We start from the raw sequence: 16,713 nt of genomic DNA, 5'->3' as shown, positions 1-16,713 counted from the left end.
GGATCGAGATGTTCCAACAGAATGATATTTATTTTAAACGAAAGAAAGTGTCAAACAAAACATGACACTACAACTCAGGGCGAACCAAGGCCAACATAATAAACAAAATAAGCCATTTCCCACAGAGAGTGCTAGCTAGCCTGATAGAAATAAACAAACCAAAAGACAGTCGCTAACCCTAACTCCCTAATGTGAAAACAGTCCAAAGAAAATGGCAGTTCACCCCTACAGATTTAATACTATTTACAAAATATACAATTTATAAACAAAACCACGGCACAAAACCTAACAATTCAAAAATGCTAAATAAGGTTTGGAAACCAAGAACAGCAAACAGGTGCTGATGCTAGAAAGAGCCTCGCTAGCTGTTGGGAACCGTACTTTTAAAACTCCAGGAAGTGTAGGATGGACCAATCAGCTTCCTGTACTTCCCCCCAATCCGGCCAATCAGGCAGGGCACCTTTAAGAACAAGAAAATAAAAACAACACATATGGCCAGGACCGTAACATGGTCTACTAGTAATGAAGCACGATGGTTGACAAACCAATAAAGTAGCAAAACAGCAATGAAAGAACAAAATTTGATGAAAATATAGAACAATTTCTATGAATAAATAGGCAGTAACACCAGCTTGAGCTGCCCGTAAACCCAAGCAAAAAAGCTTACAGCACCTGGTATTCCCAGGCGGTCTTCCTACCAAGTACTAACCAGGCCCGGCCCTATTTGGCTGCCGAGATCGGACGCTTAGAGAGCGGTGTGGCCGTAACATGCATTTGACATCATCAACAGCTCTTAAAAACGCTAGAGAAGCAGAAGGCATGACACTTGCTAAGAAGAAGATAAATGTGGCAAAGTACAAAGTACTATAACTGTACTGGTCTGTTACGCCCCTGTCTAGGGGGTCAGGGTGAAACATACAAAGATAAATTTGCATGTTCCCTCTCCGATCCCCAAACCAAAATCCAGGATTGAGATGTTCCAACAGAATGATATTTATTTTAAACGAAAGAAAGTGTCAAACAAAACATGACACTACAACTCAGGGCGAACCAAGGCCAACATAATAAACAAAATAAGCCATTTCCCACAGAAAGTGCTAGCTAGCCTGATAGAAAGAAACAAACCAAAAGACAGTCGCTAACCCTAACTCCCTAATGTGAAAACAAGAGAAAACAATCAAAAGAAAAATGGCAGTCCACCCCTACAGATTTAATACTATTTACAAAATATACAATTTATAAACAAAACCACGGCACAAAACCTAACAATTCAAAAATGCTAAATAAGGTTTGGAAACCAAGAACAGCAAACAGGTGCTGATGCCAGAAAGAGCCTCGCTAGCTGTTGGGAACCATACTTTTAAAACTCCAGGAAGTGTAGGATGGACCAATCAGCTTCCTGTACTGCCCCCCAATCCAGCCAATCAGGCAGGGCACCTATAAGAACAAGAAAATAAAAACAACACATATGGCCAGGACCGTAACATGGTCTACTAGTAATGAAGCACGATGGTTGACAAACCAATAAAGTAGCAAAACAGCAATGAAAGAACAAAATTTGATGAAAATATAGAACAATTTTTATGAATAAATAGGCAGTAACACCAGCTTGTGCTGCCCGTAAACCCAAGCAAAAAAGCTTACAGCACCTGGTATTCCCAGGCGGTCTTCCTACCAAGTACTAACCAGGTCCGGCCCTATTTGGCTGCCGAGATCGGACGAGATCGGGCGCTCAGAGAGCGGTGTGGCCGTAAGCTGCATTTGACATCATCAACAGCTCTTAAAAACGCTGGAGAAGCAGAATGCATGACACTTGCTAAGAAGAAGATAAATGTGGCAAAGTACAAAGTACTATAACTGTACTGGTCTGTTACGCCCCTGTCTAGGGGGTCAGGGTGCAACATACAAAGATAAATTAGCATGTTCCCTCTCCGATCCCCAAACCAAAATCCAGAATCGAGATGTTCCAACAGAATGATATTTATTTTAAACGAAAGAAAGTGTCAAACAAAACATGACACTACAACTCAGGGCGAACCAAGGCCAACATAATAAACAAAATAAGCCATTTCCCACAGAAAGTGCTAGCTAGCCTGATAGAAATAAACAAACCAAAAGATAGTCGCTAACCCTAACTCCCTAATGTGAAAACAGTCCAAAGAAAATGGCAGTCCACCCCTACAGATTTAATACTATTTACAAAATATACAATTTATAAACAAAACCACGGCACAAAACCTAACAATTCAAAAATGCTAAATAAGATTTGGAAACTAAGAACAGCAAACAGGTGCTGCTGCCAGAAAGAGCCTCGCTAGCTGTTGGGAACCGTACTTTTAAAACTCCAGGAAGTGTAGGATGGACCAATCAGCTTCCTGTACTTCCCCCAAATCCGGCCAATCAGGCAGGGCACCTATAAGAACAAGAAAATAAAAACAACACATATGGCCATGACCGTAACATGGTCTACTAGTAATGAAGCACGATGGTTGACAAACCAATAAAGTAGCAAAACAGCAATGAAAGAACAAAATTTGATGAAAATATAGAACAATTTCTATGAATAAATAGGCAGTAACACCAGCTTGAGCTGCCCGTAAACCCAAGCAAAAAAGCTTACAGCACCTGGTATTCCCAGGCGGTCTTCCTACCAAGTACTAACCAGGCCCGGCTCTATTTGGCTGCCGAGATCGGACGAGATCGGGCGCTTAGAGAGCGGTGTGGCCGTAACATGCATTTGACATCATCAACAGCTCTTAAAAACGCTAGAGAAGCAGAATGCATGACACTTGCTAAGAAGAAGATAAATGTGGCAAAGTACAAAGTACTATAACTGTACTGGTCTGTTACGCCCCTGTCTAGGGGGTCAGGGTGAAACATACAAAGATAAATTTGCATGTTCCCTCTCCGATCCCCAAACCAAAATCCAGGATTGAGATGTTCCAACAGAATGATATTTATTTTAAACGAAAGAAAGTGTCAAACAAAACATGACACTACAACACAGGGCGAACCAAGGCCAACATAATAAACAAAATAAGCCATTTCCCACAGAAAGTGCTAGCTAGCCTGATAGAAAGAAACAAACCAAAAGACAGTCGCTAACCCTAACTCCCTAATGTGAAAACAAGAGAAAACAATCAAAAGAAAAATGGCAGTCCACCCCTACAGATTTAATACTATTTACAAAATATACAATTTATAAACAAAACCACGGCACAAAACCTAACAATTCAAAAATGCTAAATAAGGTTTGGAAACCAAGAACAGCAAACAGGTGCTGATGCCAGAAAGAGCCTCGCTAGCTGTTGGGAACCATACTTTTAAAACTCCAGGAAGTGTAGGATGGACCAATCAGCTTCCTGTACTGCCCCCCAATCCAGCCAATCAGGCAGGGCACCTATAAGAACAAGAAAATAAAAACAACACATATGGCCAGGACCGTAACATGGTCTACTAGTAATGAAGCACGATGGTTGACAAACCAATAAAGTAGCAAAACAGCAATGAAAGAACAAAATTTGATGAAAATATAGAACAATTTCTATGAATAAATAGGCAGTAACACCAGCTTGTGCTGCCCGTAAACCCAAGCAAAAAAGCTTACAGCACCTGGTATTCCCAGGCGGTCTTCCTACCAAGTACTAACCAGGCCCGGCTCTATTTGGCTGCCGAGATCGGACGAGATCGGGCGCTTAGAGAGCGGTGTGGCCGTAAGCTGCATTTGACATCATCAACAGCTCTTAAAAACGCTGGAGAAGCAGAATGCATGACACTTGCTAAGAAGAAGATAAATGTGGCAAAGTACAAAGTACTATAACTGTACTGGTCTGTTACGCCCCTGTCTAGGGGGTCAGGGTGCCACATACAAAGATAAATTAGCATGTTCCCTCTCCGATCCCCAAACCAAAATCCAGGATCGAGATGTTCCAACAGAATGATATTTATTTTAAACGAAAGAAAGTGTCAAACAAAACATGACACTACAACTCAGGGCGAACCAAGGCCAACATAATAAACAAAATAAGCCATTTCCCACAGAAAGTGCTAGCTAGCCTGATAGAAATAAACAAACCAAAAGACAGTCGCTAACCCTAACTCCCTAATGTGAAAACAGTCCAAAGAAAATGGCAGTTCACCCCTACAGATTTAATACTATTTACAAAATATACAATTTATAAACAAAACCACGGCATAAAACCTAACAATTCAAAAATGCTAAATAAGGTTTGGAAACCAAGAACAGCAAACAGGTGCTGATGCCAGAAAGAGCCTCGCTAGCTGTCGGGAACCGTACTTTTAAAACTCCAGGAAGTGTAGGATGGACCAATCAGCTTCCTGTACTGCCCCCCAATCCGGCCAATCAGGCAGGGCACCTATAAGAACAAGAAAATAAAAACAACACATATGGCCAGGACCGTAACATGGTCTATTAGTAATGAAGCACGATGGTTGACAAACCAATCAAGTAGCAAAACAGCAATGAAAGAACAAAATTTGATGAAAATATAGAACAATTTCTATGAATAAATAGGCAGTAACACCAGCTTGTGCTGCCCGTAAACCCAAGCAAAGAAGCTTACAGCACGTGGTATTCCCAGGCGGTCTTCCTACCAAGTACTAACAAGGCCCGGCCCTATTTGGCTGCCGAGATCGGACGGGATCGGGCGCTTAGAGAGCAGTGTGGCCGTAAGCTGCATTTGACATCATCAACAGCTCTCAAAAACGCTGGAGAAGCAGAATGCATGACCCTTGCTAAGAAGAAGATAAATGTGGCAAAGTACAAAGTACTATAACTGTACTGGTCTGTTACGCCTCTGTCTAGGGGGTCAGGGTGCAACATACAAAGATAAATTAGCATGTTCCCTCTCCGATCCCCAAACCAAAATCCAGGATCGAGATGTTCCAACAGAATGATATTTATTTTAAACGAAAGAAAGTGTCAAACAAAACATGACACTACAACTCAGGGCGAACCAAGGCCAACATAATAAACAAAATAAGCCATTTCCCACAGAAAGTGCTAGCTAGCCTGATAGAAATAAACAAACCAAAAGACAGTCGCTAACCCTAACTCCCTAATGTGAAAACAGTCCAAAGAAAATGGTAGTTCACCCCTACAGATTTAATACTATTTACAAAATATACAATTTATAAACAAAACCACGGCACAAAACCTAACAATTCAGAAATACTAAATAAGGTTTGGAAACCAAGAACAGCAAACAGGTGCTGATGCCAGAAAGAGCCTCGCTAGCTGTTGGGAACCGTACTTTTAAAACTCCAGGAAGTGTAGGATGGACCACTCAGCTTCCGGTACTGCCCCCCAATCCGGCCAATCAGGCAGGGCACCTATAAGAACAAGAAAATAAAAACAACACATATGGCCAGGACCGTAACATGGTCTATTAGTAATGAAGCACGATGGTTGACAAACCAATAAAGTAGCAAAACAGCAATGAAAGAACAAAATTTGATGAAAATATAGAACAATTTCTATGAATAAATAGGCAGTAACACCAGCTTGTGCTGCCCGTAAACCCAAGCAAAAAAGCTTACAGCACCTGGTATTCCCAGGCGGTCTTCCTACCAAGTGCTAACCAGGCCCGGCTCTATTTGGCTGCCGAGATCGGACGAGATCGGGCGCTTAGAGAGCGGTGTGGCCGTAAGCTGCATTTGACATCATCAACAGCTCTTAAAAACGCTGGAGAAGCAGAATGCATGACCCTTGCTAAGAAGAAGATAAATGTGGCAAAGTACAAAGTACTATAACTGTACTGGTCTGTTACGCCTCTGTCTAGGGGGTCAGGGTGCAACATACAAAGATAAATTAGCATGTTCCCTCTCCGATCCCCAAACCAAAATCCAGGATCGAGATGTTCCAACAGAATGATATTTATTTTAAACGAAAGAAAGTGTCAAACAAAACATGACACTACAACTCAGGGCGAACCAAGGCCAACATAATAAACAAAATAAGCCATTTCCCACAGAAAGTGCTAGCTAGCCTGATAGAAATAAACAAACCAAAAGACAGTCGCTAACCCTAACTCCCTAATGTGAAAACAAGAGAAAACAATCAAAAGAAAATGGCAGTCCACCCCTACAGATTTAATACTATTTACAAAATATACAATTTATAAACAAAACCACGGCACAAAACCTAACAATTCAAAAATGCTAAATAAGGTTTGGAAAGCAAGAACAGCAAACAGGTGCTGCTGCCAGAAAGAGCCTCGCTAGCTGTTGGGAACCGTACTTTTAAAACTCCAGGAAGTGTAGGATGGACCAATCAGCTTCCTGTACTTCCCCCAAATCCGGCCAATCAGGCAGGGCACCTATAAGAACAACAAAATAAAAACAACACATATGGCCAGGACCGTAACATGGTCTACTAGTAATGAAGCAAGATGGTTGACAAACCAATAAAGTAGCAAAACAGAAATGAAAGAACAAAATTTGATGAAAATATAGAACAATTTCTATGAATAAATAGGCAGTAACACCAGCTTGTGCTGGCCGTAAACCCAAGCAAAAAAGCTTACAGCACCTCGTATTCCCAGGCGGTCTTCCTACCAAGTACTAACCAGGCCCGGCTCTATTTGGCTGCCGAGATCTGACGAGATCGGGCGCTTAGAGAGCGGTGTGGCCATAAGCTGCATTTGACATCATCAACAGCTCTTAAAAACGCTGGAGAAGCAGAATGCATGACACTTGCTAAGAAGAAGATAAATGTGGCAAAGTACAAAGTACTATAACTGTACTGGTCTGTTACGCCCCTGTCTAGGGGGTCAGGGTGCAACATACAAAGATAAATTAGCATGTTCCCTCTCCGATCCCCAAACCAAAATCCAGGATCGAGATGTTCCAACAGAATGATATTTATTTTAAACGAAAGAAAGTGTCAAACAAAACATGACACTACAACTCAGGGCGAACCAAGGCCAACATAATAAACAAAATAAGCCATTTCCCACAGAAAGTGCTAGCTAGCCTGATAGAAATAAACAAACCAAAAGACAGTTGCTAACCCTAACTCCCTAATGTGAAAACAGTCCAAAGAAAATGGTAGTTCACCCCTACAGATTTAATACTATTTACAAAATATACAATTTATAAACAAAACCACGGCACAAAACCTAACAATTCAGAAATACTAAATAAGGTTTGGAAACCAAGAACAGCAAACAGGTGCTGATGCCAGAAAGAGCCTCGCTAGCTGTTGGGAACCGTACTTTTAAAACTCCAGGAAGTGTAGGATGGACCACTCAGCTTCCGGTACTGCCCCCCAATCCGGCCAATCAGGCAGGGCACCTATAAGAACAAGAAAATAAAAACAACACATATGGCCAGGACCGTAACATGGTCTATTAGTAATGAAGCACGATGGTTGACAAACCAATAAAGTAGCAAAACAGCAATGAAAGAACAAAATTTGATGAAAATATAGAACAATTTCTATGAATAAATAGGCAGTAACACCAGCTTGTGCTGCCCGTAAACCCAAGCAAAAAAGCTTACAGCACCTGGTATTCCCAGGCGGTCTTCCTACCAAGTACTAACCAGGCCCGGCTCTATTTGGCTGCCGAGATCGGACGAGATCGGGCGCTTAGAGAGCGGTGTGGCCGTAAGCTGCATTTGACATCATCAACAGCTCTTAAAAACGCTGGAGAAGCAGAATGCATGACACTTGCTAAGAAGAAGATAAATGTGGCAAAGTACAAAGTACTATAACTGTACTGGTCTGTTACGCCCCTGTCTAGGGGGTCAGGGTGCCACATACAAAGATAAATTAGCATGTTCCCTCTCCGATCCCCAAACCAAAATCCAGGATCGAGATGTTCCAACAGAATGATATTTATTTTAAACGAAAGAAAGTGTCAAACAAAACATGACACTACAACTCAGGGCGAACCAAGGCCAACATAATAAACAAAATAAGCCATTTCCCACAGAGAGTGCTAGCTAGCCTGATAGAAATAAACAAACCAAAAGACAGTCGCTAACCCTAACTCCCTAATGTGAAAACAGTCCAAAGAAAATGGCAGTTCACCCCTACAGATTTAATACTATTTACAAAATATACAATTTATAAACAAAACCACGGCACAAAACCTAACAATTCAAAAATGCTAAATAAGGTTTGGAAACCAAGAACAGCAAACAGGTGCTGATGCCAGAAAGAGCCTCGCTAGCTGTTGGGAACCGTACTTTTAAAACTCCAGGAAGTGTAGGATGGACCAATCAGCTTCCTGTACTGCCCCCCAATCCGGCCAATCAGGCAGGGCACCTATAAGAACAAGAAAATAAAAACAACACATATGGCCAGGACCGTAACATGGTCTACTAGTAATGAAGCACGATGGTTGGCAAACCAATAAAGTAGCAAAACAGCAATGAAAGAACAAAATTTGATGAAAATATAGAACAATTTCTACGAATAAATAGGCAGTAACACCAGCTTGTGCTGCCCGTAAACCCAAGCAAAAAAGCTTACAGCACCTGGTATTCCCAGGCGGTCTTCCTACCAAGTACTAACCAGGCCCGGCTCTATTTGGCTGCCGAGATCGGACGAGATCGGGCGCTTAGAGAGCGGTGTGGCCGTAAGCTGCATTTGACATCATCAACAGCTCTTAAAAACGCTGGAGAAGCAGAATGCATGACACTTGCTAAGAAGAAGATAAATGTGGCAAAGTACAAAGTACTATAACTGTACTGGTCTGTTACGCCCCTGTCTAGGGGGTCAGGGTGCCACATACAAAGATAAATTAGCATGTTCCCTCTCCGATCCCCAAACCAAAATCCAGGATCGAGATGTTCCAACAGAATGATATTTATTTTAAACGAAAGAAAGTGTCAAACAAAACATGACACTACAACTCAGGGCGAACCAAGGCCAACATAATAAACAAAATAAGCCATTTCCCACAGAGAGTGCTAGCTAGCCTGATAGAAATAAACAAACCAAAAGACAGTCGCTAACCCTAACTCCCTAATGTGAAAACAGTCCAAAGAAAATGGCAGTTCACCCCTACAGATTTAATACTATTTACAAAATATACAATTTATAAACAAAACCACGGCACAAAACCTAACAATTCAAAAATGCTAAATAAGGTTTGGAAACCAAGAACAGCAAACAGGTGCTGATGCCAGAAAGAGCCTCGCTAGCTGTTGGGAACCGTACTTTTAAAACTCCAGGAAGTGTAGGATGGACCAATCAGCTTCCTGTACTGCCCCCCAATCCGGCCAATCAGGCAGGGCACCTATAAGAACAAGAAAATAAAAACAACACATATGGCCAGGACCGTAACATGGTCTACTAGTAATGAAGCACGATGGTTGGCAAACCAATAAAGTAGCAAAACAGCAATGAAAGAACAAAATTTGATGAAAATATAGAACAATTTCTACGAATAAATAGGCAGTAACACCAGCTTGTGCTGCCCGTAAACCCAAGCAAAAAAGCTTACAGCACCTGGTATTCCCAGGCGGTCTTCCTACCAAGTACTAACCAGGCCCGGCTCTATTTGGCTGCCGAGATCGGACGAGATCGGGCGCTTAGAGAGCGGTGTGGCCGTAAGCTGCATTTGACATCATCAACAGCTCTTAAAAACGCTGGAGAAGCAGAATGCATGACACTTGCTAAGAAGAAGATAAATGTGGCAAAGTACAAAGTACTATAACTGTACTGGTCTGTTACGCCCCTGTCTAGGGGGTCAGGGTGCCACATACAAAGATAAATTAGCATGTTCCCTCTCCGATCCCCAAACCAAAATCCAGGATCGAGATGTTCCAACAGAATGATATTTATTTTAAACGAAAGAAAGTGTCAAACAAAACATGACACTACAACTCAGGGCGAACCAAGGCCAACATAATAAACAAAATAAGCCATTTCCCACAGAGAGTGCTAGCTAGCCTGATAGAAATAAACAAACCAAAAGACAGTCGCTAACCCTAACTCCCTAATGTGAAAACAGTCCAAAGAAAATGGCAGTTCACCCCTACAGATTTAATACTATTTACAAAATATACAATTTATAAACAAAACCACGGCACAAAACCTAACAATTCAAAAATGCTAAATAACGTTTAGAAACCAAGAACAGCAAACAGGTGCTGATGCCAGAAAGAGCCTCGCTAGCTGTTGGGAACCGTACTTTTAAAACTCCAGGAAGTGTAGGATGGACCAATCAGCTTCCTGTACTGCCCCCCAATCCGGCCAATCAGGCAGGGCACCTATAAGAACAAGAAAATAAAAACAACACATATGGCCAGGACCGTAACATGGTCTACTAGTAATGAAGCACGATGGTTGGCAAACCAATAAAGTAGCAAAACAGCAATGAAAGAACAAAATTTGATGAAAATATAGAACAATTTCTATGAATAAATAGGCAGTAACACCAGCTTGAGCTGCCCGTAAACCCAAGCAAAAAAGCTTACAGCACCTGGTATTCCCAGGCGGTCTTCCTACCAAGTACTAACCAGGCCCGGCCCTATTTGGCTGCCGAGATCGGACGAGATCGGGCGGTTAGAGAGCGGTGTGGCCGTAACATGCATTTGACATCATCAACAGCTCTTAAAAACGCTAGAGAAGCAGAATGCATGACACTTGCTAAGAAGAAGATAAATGTGGCAAAGTACAAAGTACTATAACTGTACTGGTCTGTTACGCCCCTGTCTAGGGGGTCAGGGTGAAACATACAAAGATAAATTTGCATGTTCCCTCTCCGATCCCCAAACCAAAATCCAGGATTGAGATGTTCCAACAGAATGATATTTATTTTAAACGAAAGAAAGTGTCAAACAAAACATGACACTACAACTCAGGGCGAACCAAGGCCAACATAATAAACAAAATAAGCCATTTCCCACAGAAAGTGCTAGCTAGCCTGATAGAAAGAAACAAACCAAAAGACAGTCGCTAACCCTAACTCCCTAATGTGAAAACAGTCCAAAGAAAATGGCAGTTCACCCCTACAGATTTAATACTATTTACAAAATATACAATTTATAAACAAAACCACGGCACAAAACCTAACAATTCAAAAATGCTAAATAAGGTTTGGAAACCAAGAACAGCAAACAGGTGCTGATGCTAGAAAGAGCCTCGCTAGCTGTTGGGAACCGTACTTTTAAAACTCCAGGAAGTGTAGGATGGACCAATCAGCTTCCTGTACTTCCCCCAAATCCGGCCAATCAGGCAGGGCACCTTTAAGAACAAGAAAATAAAAACAACACATATGGCCAGGACCGTAACATGGTCTACTAGTAATGAAGCACGATGGTTGACAAACCAATAAAGTAGCAAAACAGCAATGAAAGAACAAAATTTGATGAAAATATAGAACAATTTCTATAAATAAATAGGCAGTAACACCAGCTTGAGCTGCCCGTAAACCCAAGCAAAAAAGCTTACAGCACCTGGTATTCCCAGGCGGTCTTCCTACCAAGTACTAACCAGGCCCGGCCCTATTTGGCTGCCGAGATCGGACGCTTAGAGAGCGGTGTGGCCGTAACATGCATTTGACATCATCAACAGCTCTTAAAAACGCTAGAGAAGCAGAAGGCATGACACTTGCTAAGAAGAAGATAAATGTGGCAAAGTACAAAGTACTATAACTGTACTGGTCTGTTACGCCCCTGTCTAGGGGGTCAGGGTGAAACATACAAAGATAAATTTGCATGTTCCCTCTCCGATCCCCAAACCAAAATCCAGGATTGAGATGTTCCAACAGAATGATATTTATTTTAAACGAAAGAAAGTGTCAAACAAAACATGACACTACAACTCAGGGCGAACCAAGGCCAACATAATAAACAAAATAAGCCATTTCCCACAGAAAGTGCTAGCTAGCCTGATAGAAAGAAACAAACCAAAAGACAGTCGCTAACCCTAACTCCCTAATGTGAAAACAAGAGAAAACAATCAAAAGAAAAATGGCAGTCCACCCCTACAGATTTAATACTATTTACAAAATATACAATTTATAAACAAAACCACGGCACAAAACCTAACAATTCAAAAATGCTAAATAAGGTTTGGAAACCAAGAACAGCAAACAGGTGCTGATGCCAGAAAGAGCCTCGCTAGCTGTTGGGAACCATACTTTTAAAACTCCAGGAAGTGTAGGATGGACCAATCAGCTTCCTGTACTGCCCCCCAATCCAGCCAATCAGGCAGGGCACCTATAAGAACAAGAAAATAAAAACAACACATATGGCCAGGACCGTAACATGGTCTACTAGTAATGAAGCACGATGGTTGACAAACCAATAAAGTAGCAAAACAGCAATGAAAGAACAAAATTTGATGAAAATATAGAACAATTTCTATGAATAAATAGGCAGTAACACCAGCTTGTGCTGCCCGTAAACCCAAGCAAAAAAGCTTACAGCACCTGGTATTCCCAGGCGGTCTTCCTACCAAGTACTAACCAGGTCCGGCCCTATTTGGCTGCCGAGATCGGACGAGATCGGGCGCTCAGAGAGCGGTGTGGCCGTAAGCTGCATTTGACATCATCAACAGCTCTTAAAAACGCTGGAGAAGCAGAATGCATGACACTTGCTAAGAAGAAGATAAATGTGGCAAAGTACAAAGTACTATAACTGTACTGGTCTGCTACGCCCCTGTCTAGGGGGTCAGGGTGCAACATACAAAGATAAATTAGCATGTTCCCTCTCCGATCCCCAAACCAAAATCCAGAATCGAGATGTTCCAACAGAATGATATTTATTTTAAACGAAAGAAAGTGTCAAACAAAACATGACACTACAACTCAGGGCGAACCAAGGCCAACATAATAAACAAAATAAGCCATTTCCCACAGAAAGTGCTAGCTAGCCTGATAGAAATAAACAAACCAAAAGATAGTCGCTAACCCTAACTCCCTAATGTGAAAACAGTCCAAAGAAAATGGCAGTCCACCCCTACAGATTTAATACTATTTACAAAATATACAATTTATAAACAAAACCACGGCACAAAACCTAACAATTCAAAAATGCTAAATAAGATTTGGAAACTAAGAACAGCAAACAGGTGCTGCTGCCAGAAAGAGCCTCGCTAGCTGTTGGGAACCGTACTTTTAAAACTCCAGGAAGTGTAGGATGGACCAATCAGCTTCCTGTACTTCCCCCAAATCCGGCCAATCAGGCAGGGCACCTATAAGAACAAGAAAATAAAAACAACACATATGGCCATGACCGTAACATGGTCTACTAGTAATGAAGCACGATGGTTGACAAACCAATAAAGTAGCAAAACAGCAATGAAAGAACAAAATTTGATGAAAATATAGAACAATTTCTATGAATAAATAGGCAGTAACACCAGCTTGAGCTGCCCGTAAACCCAAGCAAAAAAGCTTACAGCACCTGGTATTCCCAGGCGGTCTTCCTACCAAGTACTAACCAGGCCCGGCTCTATTTGGCTGCCGAGATCGGACGAGATCGGGCGCTTAGAGAGCGGTGTGGCCGTAACATGCATTTGACATCATCAACAGCTCTTAAAAACGCTAGAGAAGCAGAATGCATGACACTTGCTAAGAAGAAGATAAATGTGGCAAAGTACAAAGTACTATAACTGTACTGGTCTGTTACGCCCCTGTCTAGGGGGTCAGGGTGAAACATACAAAGATAAATTTGCATGTTCCCTCTCCGATCCCCAAACCAAAATCCAGGATTGAGATGTTCCAACAGAATGATATTTATTTTAAACGAAAGAAAGTGTCAAACAAAACATGACACTACAACTCAGGGCGAACCAAGGCCAACATAATAAACAAAATAAGCCATTTCCCACAGAAAGTGCTAGCTAGCCTGATAGAAAGAAACAAACCAAAAGACAGTCGCTAACCCTAACTCCCTAATGTGAAAACAAGAGAAAACAATCAAAAGAAAAATGGCAGTCCACCCCTACAGATTTAATACTATTTACAAAATATACAATTTATAAACAAAACCACGGCACAAAACCTAACAATTCAAAAATGCTAAATAAGGTTTGGAAACCAAGAACAGCAAACAGGTGCTGATGCCAGAAAGAGCCTCGCTAGCTGTTGGGAACCATACTTTTAAAACTCCAGGAAGTGTAGGATGGACCAATCAGCTTCCTGTACTGCCCCCCAATCCAGCCAATCAGGCAGGGCACCTATAAGAACAAGAAAATAAAAACAACACATATGGCCAGGACCGTAACATGGTCTACTAGTAATGAAGCACGATGGTTGACAAACCAATAAAGTAGCAAAACAGCAATGAAAGAACAAAATTTGATGAAAATATAGAACAATTTCTATGAATAAATAGGCAGTAACACCAGCTTGTGCTGCCCGTAAACCCAAGCAAAAAAGCTTACAGCACCTGGTATTCCCAGGTGGTCTTCCTACCAAGTACTAACCAGGCCCGGCTCTATTTGGCTGCCGAGATCGGACGAGATCGGGCGCTTAGAGAGCGGTGTGGCCGTAAGCTGCATTTGACATCATCAACAGCTCTTAAAAACGCTGGAGAAGCAGAATGCATGACACTTGCTAAGAAGAAGATAAATGTGGCAAAGTACAAAGTACTATAACTGTACTGGTCTGTTACGCCCCTGTCTAGGGGGTCAGGGTGCCACATACAAAGATAAATTAGCATGTTCCCTCTCCGATCCCCAAACCAAAATCCAGGATCGAGATGTTCCAACAGAATGATATTTATTTTAAACGAAAGAAAGTGTCAAACAAAACATGACACTACAACTCAGGGCGAACCAAGGCCAACATAATAAACAAAATAAGCCATTTCCCACAGAAAGTGCTAGCTAGCCTGATAGAAATAAACAAACCAAAAGACAGTCGCTAACCCTAACTCCCTAATGTGAAAACAGTCCAAAGAAAATGGCAGTTCACCCCTACAGATTTAATACTATTTACAAAATATACAATTTATAAACAAAACCACGGCACAAAACCTAACAATTCAAAAATGCTAAATAAGGTTTGGAAACCAAGAACAGCAAACAGGTGCTGATGCTAGAAAGAGCCTCGCTAGCTGTTGGGAACCGTACTTTTAAAACTCCAGGAAGTGTAGGATGGACCAATCAGCTTCCTGTACTTCCCCCAAATCCGGCCAATCAGGCAGGGCACCTATAAGAACAAGAAAATAAAAACAACACATATGGCCAGGACCGTAACATGGTCTACTAGTAATGAAGCACGATGGTTGACAAACCAATAAAGTAGCAAAACAGCAATGAAAGAACAAAATTTGATGAAAATATAGAACAATTTCTATGAATAAATAGGCAGTAACACCAGCTTGAGCTGCCCGTAAACCCAAGCAAAAAAGCTTACAGCACCTGGTATTCCCAGGCGGTCTTCCTACCAAGTACTAACCAGGCCCGGCCCTATTTGGCTGCCGAGATCGGACGCTTAGAGAGCGGTGTGGCCGTAACATGCATTTGACATCATCAACAGCTCTTAAAAACGCTAGAGAAGCAGAAGGCATGACACTTGCTAAGAAGAAGATAAATGTGGCAAAGTACAAAGTACTATAACTGTACTGGTCTGTTACGCCCCTGTCTAGGGGGTCAGGGTGAAACATACAAAGATAAATTTGCATGTTCCCTCTCCGATCCCCAAACCAAAATCCAGGATTGAGATGTTCCAACAGAATGATATTTATTTTAAACGAAAGAAAGTGTCAAACAAAACATGACACTACAACTCAGGGCGAACCAAGGCCAACATAATAAACAAAATAAGCCATTTCCCACAGAAAGTGCTAGCTAGCCTGATAGAAAGAAACAAACCAAAAGACAGTCGCTAACCCTAACTCCCTAATGTGAAAACAAGAGAAAACAATCAAAAGAAAAATGGCAGTCCACCCCTACAGATTTAATACTATTTACAAAATATACAATTTATAAACAAAACCACGGCACAAAACCTAACAATTCAAAAATGCTAAATAAGGTTTGGAAACCAAGAACAGCAAACAGGTGCTGATGCCAGAAAGAGCCTCGCTAGCTGTTGGGAACCATACTTTTAAAACTCCAGGAAGTGTAGGATGGACCAATCAGCTTCCTGTACTGCCCCCCAATCCAGCCAATCAGGCAGGGCACCTATAAGAACAAGAAAATAAAAACAACACATATGGCCAGGACCGTAACATGGTCTACTAGTAATGAAGCACGATGGTTGACAAACCAATAAAGTAGCAAAACAGCAATGAAAGAACAAAATTTGATGAAAATATAGAACAATTTCTATGAATAAATAGGCAGTAACACCAGCTTGTGCTGCCCGTAAACCCAAGCAAAAAAGCTTACAGCACCTGGTATTCCCAGGCGGTCTTCCTACCAAGTACTAACCAGGCCCGGCTCTATTTGGCTGCCGAGATCGGACGAGATCGGGCGCTTAGAGAGCGGTGTGGCCGTAAGCTGCATTTGACATCATCAACAGCTCTTAAAAACGCTGGAGAAGCAGAATGCATGACACTTGCTAAGAAGAAGATAAATGTGGCAAAGTACAAAGTACTATAACTGTACTGGTCTGTTACGCCCCTGTCTAGGGGGTCAGGGTGCCACATACAAAGATAAATTAGCATGTTCCCTCTCCGATCCCCAAACCAAAATCCAGGATCGAGATGTTCCAACAGAATGATATTTATTTTAAACGAAAGAAAGTGTCAAACAAAACATGACACTACAACTCAGGGCGAACC

The 16,713-nt window shown here is 41.7% G+C and overlaps 14 pseudogenes; all 14 read right to left on the bottom strand.

Moving 5' to 3' along the window:
- Positions 1 to 1,637: 1,637 nt before the first annotated feature.
- Positions 1,638 to 1,756, bottom strand: LOC137110289 (5S ribosomal RNA; annotated as a pseudogene).
- Positions 1,757 to 2,613: 857 nt separating this feature from the next.
- LOC137110341 (5S ribosomal RNA) lies at positions 2,614 to 2,732 on the bottom strand (annotated as a pseudogene).
- Positions 2,733 to 3,600: 868 nt separating this feature from the next.
- LOC137111059 (5S ribosomal RNA) lies at positions 3,601 to 3,719 on the bottom strand (annotated as a pseudogene).
- Positions 3,720 to 4,576: 857 nt separating this feature from the next.
- On the bottom strand, positions 4,577 to 4,695 carry LOC137110892 (5S ribosomal RNA; annotated as a pseudogene).
- Positions 4,696 to 5,552: 857 nt separating this feature from the next.
- LOC137110320 (5S ribosomal RNA) lies at positions 5,553 to 5,671 on the bottom strand (annotated as a pseudogene).
- Positions 5,672 to 6,538: 867 nt separating this feature from the next.
- On the bottom strand, positions 6,539 to 6,657 carry LOC137110377 (5S ribosomal RNA; annotated as a pseudogene).
- Positions 6,658 to 7,514: 857 nt separating this feature from the next.
- LOC137111058 (5S ribosomal RNA) lies at positions 7,515 to 7,633 on the bottom strand (annotated as a pseudogene).
- An 857-nt stretch (positions 7,634 to 8,490) lies between these two features.
- Positions 8,491 to 8,609, bottom strand: LOC137111057 (5S ribosomal RNA; annotated as a pseudogene).
- An 857-nt stretch (positions 8,610 to 9,466) lies between these two features.
- LOC137111056 (5S ribosomal RNA) lies at positions 9,467 to 9,585 on the bottom strand (annotated as a pseudogene).
- Positions 9,586 to 10,442: 857 nt separating this feature from the next.
- Positions 10,443 to 10,561, bottom strand: LOC137110749 (5S ribosomal RNA; annotated as a pseudogene).
- Positions 10,562 to 12,395: 1,834 nt separating this feature from the next.
- On the bottom strand, positions 12,396 to 12,514 carry LOC137110288 (5S ribosomal RNA; annotated as a pseudogene).
- An 857-nt stretch (positions 12,515 to 13,371) lies between these two features.
- On the bottom strand, positions 13,372 to 13,490 carry LOC137110340 (5S ribosomal RNA; annotated as a pseudogene).
- Positions 13,491 to 14,358: 868 nt separating this feature from the next.
- On the bottom strand, positions 14,359 to 14,477 carry LOC137111135 (5S ribosomal RNA; annotated as a pseudogene).
- A 1,834-nt stretch (positions 14,478 to 16,311) lies between these two features.
- Positions 16,312 to 16,430, bottom strand: LOC137111052 (5S ribosomal RNA; annotated as a pseudogene).
- Positions 16,431 to 16,713: the final 283 nt, after the last annotated feature.

This window comes from Channa argus, unplaced genomic scaffold (assembly GCF_033026475.1).
Source record: "Channa argus isolate prfri unplaced genomic scaffold, Channa argus male v1.0 Contig009, whole genome shotgun sequence".
Taxonomy (NCBI): Eukaryota; Metazoa; Chordata; class Actinopteri; order Anabantiformes; family Channidae; genus Channa; species Channa argus.
Note: the sequence above shows the minus strand (reverse complement) of the source record. Positions and strands in the feature narration are given on the sequence as shown.